Source organism: Cryptomeria japonica, chromosome 11 (assembly GCF_030272615.1).
Source record: "Cryptomeria japonica chromosome 11, Sugi_1.0, whole genome shotgun sequence".
Lineage (NCBI taxonomy): Eukaryota > Viridiplantae > Streptophyta > Pinopsida > Cupressales > Cupressaceae > Cryptomeria > Cryptomeria japonica.
Window position 1 is genome coordinate 717,667,928 of NC_081415.1, and position 15,111 is coordinate 717,683,038.

Below are 15,111 nucleotides of genomic sequence, written 5' to 3' on the forward strand. Positions count from 1 at the left end.
CACTCTCCCCTGCTAAACCATTTTTGACATAATGCTACATTTAGTTTCCTCTTCTTTCTGTTATCCTCATTAAAGTCATTGGTCAAAAGAAGCCATGGAGTTGTATGCCAAACCCCTAGAAAAAACCCCAATCCCTCTTCACCAAGGGCTTATTATTCATTTGTACCATTTTCACCTAGCACTTTCTCCCCCAAAACACCATCAAGGAAACACTTATTGAAGATTACCCATTGGATAACACTTTTCCCTTTGCTCCTCCCAAATCCTATTGGTAAAAATAAAGGTTTGTCTGTAAAAGGAAAAAAGAAACTTACCTCCTTGTAGGTCACTTCCCATTCATCCCTTATGCTCGCTAAGGGTAACCTAAAAATACTACTTTGTAAGTCTCCCGTTACCCCTCCCCTAGTTCTTCTAGTAACCTTAGCCCTCGTGGCCCTATGCTTTGTAATTCCCCTAAAACTCCCTACTCCTTCTAGAAAACAATAGCTAAAAGCCTCTATGTCCAAAAGAATAGCCCTTTTTACAACTTTTGGTTCTGATAAAAGGGGTTACATAGGGAAATATAAAAACCACAAAACTAAAAACTAGAAAAAAGCCTTGATTCAATACTTTGTGGTAGAAGTTAATTACGAGGATGATACAATTTTGACTAAGGCTCTAAATGACAAAGAGGATGATGTTGTCAATGTGGTGTGCACCCATCTAAAGTAGTCCAATAGACTGACTTGCTACCCTAACACCATTGATACCAATTAAGAGGAGATAAATGATGTTGAGGAGGCTAAGGAGGACCTTAAAGATGAGGAAGAGTTAAAGGAAATGGAGGAATATGCGGGTCACTTCAACAATATTGGTGCTAGTCAAGTTTCCATGAATGAGCTATACTTGGAGAGTATGGACCCTACCCCAATTCCTCAATCTGACCTACCTATGCATCATAAATACTCAAAATATGACAAGACTATTGAGGAGATTGCTAACTGTAGCATAGTAAATTGTAACCCTACATAATTTACACCACCTTTTGTGCCCTTTCCATAGTGTGTCCTATCATAGCCCTCTCTTAGGTCCACTTTTGGTCTTTTCACCTAGAATTTGATATCATCATCTACACGGAGAACATAACCTATGCCTCAGGTTGTGCACCCTGATCTCCAGCTAGTGTGCCCTATTTTTTGGTGGACCATGGCGCCCGGGGTATCCTGATCCTCAAACATGACCTAATTTAAATAGGTTGGTGGACTTCCTTGGTGTCTCAATTTGATCATTGGTCTATACACTCAAAATTGGCTATAAATAATTAAATATTAATTATTTATTTAATACTTAATTCTTCTATTAAATAATAAATTTAAAAATATTAATTTACTTAATTCACTTGGATGCTTATTCTTCTATTAATTAATTAAATGAAACATTTTTCTTAATTAACTCATTACCACTTTCTTCTAAATCAATTCAATTAAATATCTAATATTTAATCATCCCCTATCCAATTCTTCTATAGTCTCGTCAATTAAATAATTTCTTAATTATTTAATATCCAAATCTAACTCATCTCACCTCCACATCACTTCCTCTTTTGACAACTCGTCAATCATGTGGCTAAAGATATTAATATTTTAAAATATTAATAGATCACTTATCTTCAACATTCAATTCATAAATCAAAGAATGTGTATGTACACACATTTCTCAACCAATCCTATATTTTCTCCAACCTTCCTACATCTTTGGAGGGAGTTGAGTCCACTTGTCCTCATATTCCTAAATCTTCTCCAACCATCCTATATTCTCTCAATACTTCATCCTCAGTCAAGGTGAGCCTTCTAACACTTGGATTTTTCTTCCACCTTTTCCTCCATCATGCATGTGTAGTGGGAACATCTTCCTCCTTTATCTCTCACATCTCAACCAATCTTTTTCAGAGTCATCCAATCTACATGATTCAATCTCAATTGTTGATCTCTGCCACATGGGAGTTTGCACACCAAAAATCTATAAAAAGAGAGTTTCTCCAGCATTTTGACACTATAATTCATCTAATAGATATCTTGCATCCATGAATTTTAGCATCTTGAGTATTTGAGCATTTTAGGAATCTTTTAGAATTATCATGTTATTATCCTGCATCATAGCTTAATTCATTTTAGCATAATCATATCCAGCTATCAGTTATCTGTCCATTCCACACTTTCCATCTTGGAAGCCACACAGTGCATGTTTGAGAGCAATCATCTGCAACCAAGAACAATGGGGATAGGCCACAATGAGATAGGAGGGTAAAGGTATAATCTTTATGTTTTCATGCTTTGTTCCTTTACTTTGTTTCATTGGTTGATATTTGGAGTTTTCCTGTAGCTTTCATTATCAATATTTATTGAAAAACTAACAAGTTGCAAGCTTATTCTGAAGATAAATTCTAGGTTGACACATTTTGGCGCCCACCATGGGGCCCAGGCCTCAGTTTCTATTTTTTGTCTTTCATTCTCGAGGATTAGCAGAGTCACGCTTTTATTCATTTTGTTAATGAATTCGTAAGCCTTTTCAGCGCATTTGTGACTCTCTATAGCACATTTGTCATGCAGGGTAGCTCAAATTTTAATTTTAGCAGCACCTTTATCATGTTTTAGTGCATTTAACACGCAGTTTAGCGCATTTTTTAGGCAGGGTAGTGCATTTCTTAATTCAGATAGTGCATTTGCAATCAGTTATAATGCATTTGCAGTCAGTTATAACACATTTGCAGTCAATTATAGCGCATTTTTAATTTTAGCACTTTTGTTCTGGCAGTTTGCAATTTTTTTAAAACAAGTTGTTTGACTAACACTTTTTGTAGATTCGACCATCGAAGAACAAAATTTTCAAAACTACTAACTTGTGGTCTTGCAGGTTGTTTTTCATGCATTTCTCACATTTAGTTTAACTTTGGGTTTTGTAATTTACCATCTCTTGCTTCACCTAGTTTAACTAAGAAGGTCAATTAACAACATGCAACTTGCATCTTTATGTCTTCTTTAGCTTAGTTGCACTTAGATCAATTTTTAGGGGTTTAAAATTATCCTTTGTTCACTGTGCTTGTCAAAGTGGTTGGTTTTTATGCTCTCACCTCAACCAGGTGATCAAAAAACCAAACCCACTTTCTAGAATGTTTAACCTTTAGAGGGCTTGCCTCCTCAGTAGCCCTCAAGGCTCGGTGAGAGGGGACGACCCAAGTGGAAATGGGCTAACGCCAAGCTCTTCCGATCCACTATAAATAAATCATGTTTGTAACGAAAGTTACAGGCAATGAGTGCTAATTAGTTCATACTGGCACCATGTCTCCCCATAAACCCTATAGAGCGCAACCTCTATAGGATGGGAGCCTTCCTTAACAGAACGTAAGGTTTTGCATATATGGCCACTCAACCAGATGCCTTGACTAAAAATTCTTTTGTATAGAAGCCCAAATCCTTCTAGTTGTTGGCACAGGAGGTCGGACCTCTGAAGCAACTCACATACATACGGTTCTTAATAGAGATACAAATTTTTCCATGAGGAGTTCTCATGGGAATCGGTTCTTGGTTGCCTCGGAGAAGTGAGTGTCAAGGGTGGAGCCAATGGGGTCAAGCATCTAAGTATTCTCTTTGAATAGCGTAGCCTCGGGGAAACCCACGTGAGATTGAACAACTATTGTCATGGGCTGCCATAAGAATTGTGCTTGTCTTTTCAATTGTATTTTCCAAACATTGTGTCTGTTGTGTTTGCAGTACATTCTCAAATCAAAATAGAAAAATCATCTCTTTGAAATGCAAAACAATGCATTTGAAACATTGTACAGTGTATTTAAACAACAATATAGCGCATACACGCAATCCTGTAGCACATTTGCCGAATATTGGCGCATTCACAACATATGTTAGCGCCTGCATAGAAAACAGTCGTGCATTTACAATGCATAGTAGCGCATTTGTCAAATTCGGTAGCTCATTCACACAGTCCTCTAGCGCATTTATTTTAGTGCATCCACAACAGAGGGAACCTCCCCTTATCAACTCAAAATTTTGAAAACATTTTTGGATAGCCATTTTCGAGAAGACTTCATTTCAACTGTCACAGATTTCATAATTGGTCAAACAAACAGGTTTCTTGAGCAATTTACTCATAATAATAGATCACGCTTAGGATCCTTACAAGATTCACTTTCAACAAGTCTTAGATTTAACATCTCAAGTGCACAAACACTTATCCTTTGATAATCTAAATCTTATAAACATAGTTTCTCATTAGGATATATCATCCATTATCATGAAAATACAAACTTTTGATTAGATTAACCTTGTTCATTATCTTAGATATATTGTTTCTTTTTTAACTAGGTTATATCAAAACTCACAAAACATTTGCACTCTCATTGGGATCAAAAACTTGTCAACTATCATATACTTGTATGACCATTTCGTGTCATCTCAAGAAGAGGAAACTTAGTTATAAAGCACTCTTGAAAAAGAGAAGGTTTCTATACATAAACCGCAAAATTCTATTGAAGCATCGCTTCCTACACCATTTTCGTAACTATTTGCATGGTTGTGGATCAGAGTTTGATGAAGAAACCTTACAATCACGTGCTTTTCAACAAAGAGACACTTTATCTCAACGTACCAATAAAGGTGGTATAATCAACTTAGCTTATTTGCCTAAACAATTGATCACCTATTGAGTTGCATATAGAAAATCAAAACTTGAGAAGTTTCAAATCGATCATATGCCAGTTTGGACTAGAGCTCAATACGAGCAATTGAGAAAACAACAAAAATAAATGGAAGAAGAAAATCCAATATTCCATGAATTTGGACATAGAAATGTTGATGAACAAGCAATCAATAATACCATTAGAGACCTTCAACAAGATTCTAGATTTGATAAATTAATGGAAAGAATCTTGGAAAAAGAAAAGCAAAAATATTTCCTAATGTTGGCAAATTCAAGAGCAAAATTGCCACAAGGTTTTAATATGGAAAGTTTGAAGCAAAATATTGAAATGAGTCGTAATCAAAATATTGATGACCACAATGATGATGACTTGAATCGGGTAAACCACAAAGAAACAAGAGGAGATAAAACAAGAAAAGACCAAGATGATACAAAGAACCAAGATGAAACAAGAAGGGATCATGGTGAAAGAAGAACTTATGAGGATATAAGGAGAACCCATGTTGATAATCCTCTATTAACTCTCACTCAACAAATGCAAACTTTGTTGGAGTTGTTGGATATGGTTGCTCATTGATGCTGCTAGGAAATGTTGTTATCATTGATGTCAACATAGTTATGTGGTTTATTCTGGTGAGTTTGGGAAGATCTTCTGATCCGGTTTTGTAGTTTGGTTATGTTGATCACTACTTTGCAGAATCTGGTATTTCCTCTGGTATATTCCCGTGTGATCAAATCTTGTGTTGAGGTTTTGGGATATTGTTTGGGATGATCTTGTGTATCTTCATTTCAGATGGTTTGTGATTTGGTGGCCTGCAAGTTATTTTTCTTTGTGGCAGTTGTTGATTGGTTGTGTTCTTGAATTTTTTGATGTTGATCGATGAAGATTTAATAAGTGGTGTTGGTGCAGTTGTTGGTGATGATTCTAATGTGCTTGCTAGTGTTTCCTGGTCGTGTCCTATTTGTTGTAGCGATCCGCATTGATCATTGTGCAAGTTTTTGGTGGTTTTTGTCAACCGGTATTGATTTTTCATTTTATGCGGTACTTCTAATGGTGTAGTGTGTTGTGATTGATCTTGGCATGATTTCTGGTGGATGAGATCATTTTGAAATTTGAATTAGGTCCATGCTATGTAATGTAAATCATTATATTGGTCTGGTGATTAATCTTTGTAATGTGTAATGTAATTTTGTGAGTTGAGGGTTGAGGGTTTAGCTAACCTTGTTATCAAGGTTGATGACTTGTATATATAGGTTTGTTATTCACTTAGTTTTGGTGTCGATATAGTGTATGCATTATCAGAGATAGGTGAATGTGCGAAAAAGAGATTTATCATTCAGTTGAGTATTAAGGTGAGACTGGTGTTGCAAAGAAGACAATTGTGCTTAACCATAACTATCATCAGGCATTTGTAGATGCTATCGTTGCAGTTCATTTCTTCTGGATTGTAGTCCCAATCATATTGTAAGTCAGTGAGACTTCCCTGAGGGTTGTAGCCTTCTAGGCAAATATCTCTTGAGAAGTGAGCTCTAGGCAGTGTGTCTGAATGCATGTGCATTCCCCATTGTAATATTTTCACATACTACTACAGAGTATCATCTTACTGTGGGTAGGTTCCCACCATGTTTTTTCCCTTAACTGGGTTTTCCACGTCAAAATTTTGGGTGCAAGTGTGTGTTGTGATGTTAATTTACTTATCTGTTTATTGTTGTAGTTTATTAGTTTATGTCTTGAAGTTTAATTATGAGATTCGGTGAAGACCGATCACCCCCCCTCTTAGTCTTCCTTCTTGATTGTTGCTAACAATTGGTATCAGAGCTAGATCCTTCGGTAGAAGCTTAATCGCTTGAGGAGATCCAGGATGGAAGCTCAAGGTATTCTTTTCAAGAAGGACAATCCACGGTTTGATGGAAGTAACTATACTGTATGGAAGAGCCAGATGGAAGTGCACTTGAAATGTCTTGGAGATGATTAGTGGAAGTTTACTAAGAATGTCTATGTTGTTCCTCATAATGGACCATCCACTTCTGATGAGGTTAAGGAAGTAGAATATAACATTAGAGTGAAGGAAGCATTACTTAGTGCCCTAATTGATTATGAAATGACAAATGTTATGGGACTTCAAACTGCACATGAGATCTGGGAGAAGCTTGAGATCATGTATGAAGGTGACAGTCAAGTGAAAGTTGCTAAGTTGCAGAGTTTGAAAGGAAAGTAGGAGACATTGAAGATGGGAGATGATGAGAACATACATTCATACATGGCTAAGGTGAATGAACTTGTCCTTGGTATCAGGCATGATGGTGGAAAGATTGAAGAAGATGAGATTGTTGCTAAGGTGTTGAGATCTTTGCCTCCTGCTTATAAACATAAGGTTGTCGCTATTGATGAGATCTGGAGTGTGACTACAGTAACAAGAGATATGTTGGTTGGAAAACTTATTGCATTTGAGCTAAGTGAATTTGGAGAATCACATGGAAAGTCTAAGACTGCATTTAGAGCATCAACATCTGTATCTGGTAAGCAGAAATTTGATCTTGATGAGTGCAAGATATTCAGATATGAAAGAGAAAGAAGAGGAATAGCAGAGCAAGAAAGAGAGCTTGATGATCTTGAAGCGTTGATTGCCTAGAGATTGCCTAAAGGTGTTGGTAAGTATGATGGAAATTTACCCTTGAAATGTTTTTTCTTGTAATAAGATAGGACATTTTGCTTCTATATGCCCAGAGAGAATGGCTAAGAGTGACATAATGATAAGTTTGATAAGCATGATAGGAATGATAGATATGAGAAGCATGAGAAGCATGATAAGCCTTATAAGTCTAACTAGAATTTTAGGAACCAGAAGAATTGTTATTATGTTGAAGATGAAGGTGTTACAGATGATGAATCAGAAGGAGATGAAGTTGTGTTTATTACCATTAAAGAAGATAGACATGTACCTATTGATTCCACTAGTTGTTTTGTTGAGGATAAATATTTGGCTTCTAAGAGAGAAGAAAAGGGTGAATGGATGATTAACAGTGGTTGTTCACATCATATGACCGATGATAAAAGCAAATTTGTAAGCATGGAAAGGTATGATGGTGGAATAGTTAGATTTGGAGATGACAAAGCCTGTGTAATCCGTGGGAGAGGTTCTATTTCTTTTGATGGTAAGCATAACACTGATGATGTCTTGTATGTTGAAGGTTTGAAGCATAATATTTTGAGTGTTGGACAGATGGTTGATAAGGGTTATGATCTACAATTCAAGAATGGTAAATGCAAGATCCTGAATGCCTTTGGTATAGAAATTGCATCCAGAACTAAGACTGAAGGTAACATTTTTCATTTGAATGCTTGTGAGAAAAGTTGTTTGATTGCTAAGATAGATGAGAGTTGGTTGTGGCATAAAAGAATGTGTCATGTAAACTTTGATTCATTGATTAAGATAAGTTTTACACAAGTTGTTAGAGATCTGCTTGAGATTGTTAAACCTATTAATCTGGTGTGTAAAGAATATTAGCTGGGTAAGCAAACAAGGATTTCTTTCAAGAATAAATGGTATACATCTGATGGATTATTGGATCTTGTGCATACTGACCTGTGTGGACCTACATGTTGGAAATTGACACTCAATTGGTTGGTTTCACCATGTTGTCATTGATGGCAACATGGCAGCTTATTCTGACTTCATATTTTGGGTTAGTTGTGTACTGGCAAGCACTTCACCGGCACCGGCACCAACAAGACGGAAGGATTTATTTTGTTACCGGCAATGCATGTTGACATGGTTTAGAATAAGGTTATCGGTATTGGAGGCCGACATCTCTTGGATCCTACATCGACAATTGTTTTTGATATTCATGTATCTATGTTATCTAGCCGACATGTATGTTGCTATTGTAATTATCTTTTTAAGCCGACATAAGGCATGATAAATTGTATAGGGTATATAGGCTAGATGGTTAGATAATTTTAATATGAGAGATTATGGAATATGTGGATGTGGCATCATGTGAATATGTATTTGGAAGGAAATAATGAAGGAGATGTGAAATACATCAGAGAGATCATGTATGTGAGGATATTATTGTAAAGGGTTATTCCGGTAAAGGGTTTAGGGTTTCAGACCAGAACAAATAGAGCTTAACCAAAACTGTATTCTGGTATAGAGGATGCTATCTTAGCAGTTCACTCATTTCTTTGGATTGTAGTATGGATTTATATGTAGTCAGTGAGGCTACTTTTGTGATTGAGCAGTGTACTCTAGGCTATAAGCCTTCCTGTAAGTGCAGGCCCCTTATACTTTGTAATATCTCTTCATATGGCCAGTGAATTGATATTGTGGGTCACAAATCCCACTGTGGTTTTTCCTCTTTGAGGTTTTCCATGTATGATTTTGTGTGTTATGGTTCTCATTTATGTGATTGGCTTATTGGTTGCTTTACTTCTTTCAATTTTGTATGTATCGGTATATCGATTGGTGTATGTATGTTTTAATAAGGTTAAAATTGATCATACCGATAGAACACTGATTCAACCCCCCCCCCCCCCGCTCTCAGTGTTCTTGGATTCCAACACTATAAATGTTAGAAGTGTGCAGGGTGATAGATACTTTATGCTACTAATTGATGATTATTCCAGGATTATGTGGGTTGTCTTTTTGAAGGAAAAATCAGAAGCATTTGAGAAATTTAAGATATTCAAAGATAAAGTTGAAACTAAGTCCAAATTGAAGTTGAAGTGTCTGAGATCTGGTAAAGGTGGAGAATTATATTCCAGTGAGTTCAATTCATTCTGTGAGATGCATGGAATCAGAAGACAACTATTTGCTCCTAGAAACCCACAATAGAATGGAGTTGTTGAGAGAAAAAACCGTATCGTTTTGGATGTTGCAAGAACTATGTTGATTGAAGGAAATGTTCTGAAGGTCTACTAGAGAGAAGCTATTAACACTACAATCTATACATTTAATAGAGTTTATATCAAAGGTGATACCGGTAAGACCCCTTATGAGCTTTGGTTTGGTCATGCTCCTACTGTGAAATATTTCAAAGTTTTTGGTAGAAAATGTTATATCATAGAGATGAGGATATTGGAAAGTTATATCAAGAGAGATGAGGATATTGGAAGTTTGATGCTAGAAGTGATGAAGGTATCTTTTTGGGATATTTACAAAGAGCAAACCCTACTGGTGTTGTAATAAGAGACTAAGAAAGATAGTTGAGAGTGAAAATGTGAAGGTGGATGAGAACCTTGGGAAGGAGATCAGAGCTTATGATGATGGTCAACATGTTGTTTTAGCTCCTACTCAACCTAAAGAGCCTAAGCAGAATGATCCGGTAGAGACTGTTAATCTGGATGTTGTTGTTGATGCTGGTGATGATGTGTAGGAACCTCAGGATCATAACAAACAAAAGACTCCAAGGTATGTTAAATTGAATCATTCTAAGAATCAGATTATTGGTGATAAGAATAAAGGTGCGATGACTAGAAGAAGGTTAGCTGCAGAAGAAGTATGTTTGATTTCTAAAGTTGAACCTAAAGATGTTGATGAAGCTTGTAAAGATGATAACTGGATAAGAGCCATGGAAGAAGAGTTAGATCAAATTGAAAAGAATAACACTTGGGAACTTGTGCCTATACCTAAGGATAAAAATGTTATTGGTACTAAATGGGTTTTTTAGGAACAAATTGAATGAAGTCGGTGAAGTAGTAAAAAAAAAAGCTACACTGGTCTGCAAAGGATATTCATATCAAGAAGGAAATGATTATGAAGAAACTTTTGCTCTGGTTGCTAGAATTGAAGCTGTTAGACTGTTAATTGCTTATGCTGCTTCTAAAGATTTAAAGGTATATTAGATGGATGTCAAATCTACATTTTTGAATGGTGATCTAGAGGAAGAAGTTTACATTGAGCAACCTGATGGATTTTCACTATCGGATGATGCAGACATGGTATGTAAGTTGAAGAAAGCACTTTATGAATTAAAACAAGCTCCTAGAGCCTGGTATGCTAGATTAGACAAATACTTGTTGAAATTGGGATTTACTAAAGGCGTTGTTGACAGTAATATTTACTTTAAGATTGAAAATGATAACATTCTAATTGTTGAAGTCTTTGTTGATGACACTATCTTTGGTGGTGGTGATGATATGAGTATGAATTTGGTCGGTGATATGCAGAAAGAATTTGAGATATCTATGAATTGTGAGATGAAGTTTTTCTTAGGTTTACATATTGCGTAGATAGGAAAAGGTATCTTTATATCTCAAACTAAGTATGTGAAGGAATCGTTGAAGAATTTTGGACTAGATGATTCCAAATCGATTGGAACTCTTATGGTGGCTGGTTGTAAATTGTCCAAAAATGACGAATCTCCGAAAGCTAATCAGAGTTTGTACAGATCTATGGTTGGTGGACTGCTATATCTTACTCAGACTAGGATTGACATTATGCATGTTGTATGTATAGCTACTAGATATCAAGCTGATCCAAAGGAGATTCATGTCACTATGGTTAAGAGGATATTAAGATATTTAAAGGGAACTGTGGATAATGGTTTATGGTATTCGAAGAATGATGATTTCATGTTGTGTGCTTACATTGATGCAGATTGGGCTGGTGATGTTGATGACCGGAAGAGTACTACCGGTGGAGAATTCTTTTTGGGTAAGAAGTTGGTTTCTTAGGTAAGTAAGAAACAAGATTCGGTATCCTTATCTACTGCTGAAGCTGAGTACATTGTTGCTTCTAGTAATTGCACTCAGATAGTTTGGATGAAGAAAATGTTGAAAGATATCAAAGTTTTTCATGACGAGCCTACTGTCATTTACTATGATAATTCCAGTGCTATAAACATGTCAAAAAATATCGCGAAACATTCAAATACTAAGCATATATCAATTAAACACAATTACTTGAGAGAGAAAGTCAGTGAAGAGAAGGTGAAGCTGGAATATGTATATACAAAGTAACAAATTGCTAATATTTTCACTAAGCCTTTGCTTGTAGATACATATATTTACTCGAGAGACAAGTTAGGGGTATCCACCTCGGACCCCGGTGAGGATACATGCTAAGTGTACAATACTTTTCTGATCTATCACCACATTTCAACATCCCATTCTCATCCAGGGGGGCCTCGGACCGAATGGGAGTCACCTTCCCATGGATATTGAAACGTTCAGTCGGCCCCAACTAGCGAACAAAGTTCACGATCTCTGCCCAGCCAATTCTTACGTCCTCCACCTGCGAAGTGACTGGCCGAGAAGCCGACCAGACAACAAAAGGCTGCAACTCCCCAACTTTTGCTCCAATCCTCCTGCTTGGGCCCTTCGCCATCCTCAGCCCCACACCAATGATAGAACGAGCCACCACATCCTGCAAACCTCCTGCCCATTTGGGTCGTAAAACCAGGGAAGAAATCTATTGCACTTCCTCATTCGACTTCCCCACCTGTAGGGTCAAAGTAGTAAACAGAGACGAGATGTCTAGATTTGTTATGGGTCGCCAATCCTGAGAAAGAAATTCCTCTCCCAACAGAAGCCTAACTGCCCTCCAGAAGATGTCTCCATCCACTCTGAAGATGTTCGAAAGCTTGATACTTGAGACAGGCCCTCGAAAAGAAGGCAATTGTCCGTCTGACTCCAATGAAAAATTTGCCTCCATCCTAACTCTCCGCTACACAGAAAGAAAAAAGTGCCAGGAATCAACACACAAGGGTCTTAAAAGTCGCCTCCATCTCTTGTCATGAAAGCTTCACACGCTTTGCATTATTCCCAACATCATCTCCAGTCGCTCACTCCACGCACCGCCATCATCAACCAACACCTCCAGGCCACTTGCAACAAATTTGAAGAACACACACCACGAGGGACTTAAATTCCCACAGAGCCAAGGTTGCAAGCGAACACAACTATTCGAACTTGGGTTCACTTTTCCAAAAAGCCATCAACTCAAATCTTTACTCAAGAAGACTACAATCTCTAAAGTCCTCAAACATACTAAACAAATTTTCCAAGGAACCATTTACTCCCACATTAGAAAGTTTGTTAGCTTCCAAATTAGCTTCCCGCAGGACATGGGTTATTTTAAAATCTTCAAAATTGTTCAGCAGAAATTGCATCCTACGCACCTGCTTATCTAGAAACCACGCTTCCATTCTCCCTCATGCAATCCCATTCACCACAACCTGAGAATCACCTTCTAAATGAAGTTTCTTGACTCCCAATTTCCCAGCCATAAGGATTGCTTCCAACGCAGCTTGATATTCGGCAACATTGTTTGACCCATCCACCAATCTCTTAGCCGCAATGGCTAGAATGTTTCCCCGATCATCTCGAGTAATCACCCCAGTACCCGAGGGTCCTGGATTGCCCCTTGATGCTCCGTCAAAATTAATCTTAATCCACCCCTTCTCAAGTGGAGTCCACTCTAGGGTTGAATTGCCCTTACTCTAAAGATTAGCCCTTAGCAGCCCATTAACAGGCTTGAATTTGACAAGAGGCCAGCTCAACAAAAATTTATCATCAGCTTGTGAGAAAGGAGTCTTGGCTAAATTTACATTAGAGGCAGCATTCGAAACCAATTCTAAGATGGCCCTCTCGAATCTAGTCAAAAACTGCTTACAATTTTCCGCTCTACCTTCAAACACTCTCCGATTTCGCTCCTTCCACAGTTCCCATAACACGATAGAGGGCAAAATCTTCAAAATAGTGGCGAAGATAGAATTTTTATCCAAACTCGGCCAAGATTCCAGCCATTCACACAAATTCCCGGTCATGGGGCACATCCAATTCAATCTCTATAGCCCAAAAAGCCACGCCTTCTGAGCAAAATCACAATTTAGCAAAAAATGATCCACATCCTCCTTAGCCTTTTCACATAGCACACAATGAAAAGGACCTGCAAACCCTATTTTCTTTAGGCGATCTCTAGAAAGAATCCGCTTATTGCCAGCTAGCCACGCAAAGGCTCCAGCTTTCGGAAGGCACACATTGTTCCAGCAAATCTTAGATTCCCACTCCTTCAACTTGGCATCACTTTCCAAAAGAGTGATTCCCACTTTCACCGAGTAGCATCCGCTCTTCGACCCGCACCAGATGATTTCATCCTCCTTCCTCGAGAATGAAACCTCACGATTACCCAAGATCTTGCTCAGATATCTTTCCTCATCTTCCCCTAAATTTAAATCCTGAGGGTCTTTCCAGCTCCATCTCTGCCTCAGCAAGGGCATATCATTCGACAAAAAATCACACACCTTAAAGACCCAAACTTGACAAGTCTTTAAAACTATCTGCTGAGGAGCCTGGGATTCTAAAGATGGATGTCCATCCTAGGAATCCTGCCAAAAGTTCACCTTACGCCCATCACCAATACACCAAGAAATGTGATTTTTTATCAGGCTTCTACAACTCACCAAAAAGTTCCACAAAGCTGACCCTCTTGGGGGATCTCTCATTGTTAGGATCCTTTCCTTTTCCCTACTATCCAAATACTTAGCTTGTAGAATTCTGACCCATCTCTACTCCGGTTTACTATACATTTGCCAAACCAACTTAGCCCCCATGGCCTCATTAATAATCTTCCAATCATGGAGTCCCGCCCCTCCCCCACCTTTGGGTTTACAAACTCTGTCCCAAGCCATGAGCGGGACTTTATCCTGATCCTGGTTACCATTCCACAAAAACTTCCTCATCTTCTGCTGCATATTCTTGATGATAGAGCCTGGGAGTTTGAAGCAAGCCATCGGGAAAATAGGCATAGCCGAAACAACTGTCTTCAGCATTAGGATGCACCCAGCGAAAGCCACTTACTCTTCCAGCCCTCCATCTTAGCTTTACAACCATCAAGCAACCCTTTCCACATATCCAACTTTCCTGCTCCAGCAAAGAGTGACATGCCAAGGAACTTACCAGGGAGTTGACCAATCTTTATCCTGAACACTCTAGCAATAGCTCTCTGGGACCAACCTTTCGTATGAAAGAAAAAAACCTCTGTTTTGAGCTAGTTTATCTCCTGACCAGTAGCCCACGTGAATCTGTCCAAGACTTTCTTCATAACCGAAGCCTCGCGCATAAAAGCAACACCGAATAGACAAGTGTCATCCACAAACTGAGAATGAGTTGTGGAGACAACCCCTTGGGCAATCTCAATACCCTTCCACAACCCTTGATCTCTCTTAACAACAATCGATCGTCCAAGAACTTCAGCCATCAAAATGAAAAGAAAGGGAGATATTGGATCCCCTTGCCGAATACCCCTAAACGTTGAAAAGAAGCCTTGAGGGCTGCTGTTAACTAAAACCGAAGCTGAGAACTGCATAATCATACTGGAAATCCACTTAATCCAGGACTTACCAAAACCAAATCTTTCCAACACAGCCACAAGAAAAGTCATATCCACCCTATCATAGGCTTTTTGGATATCA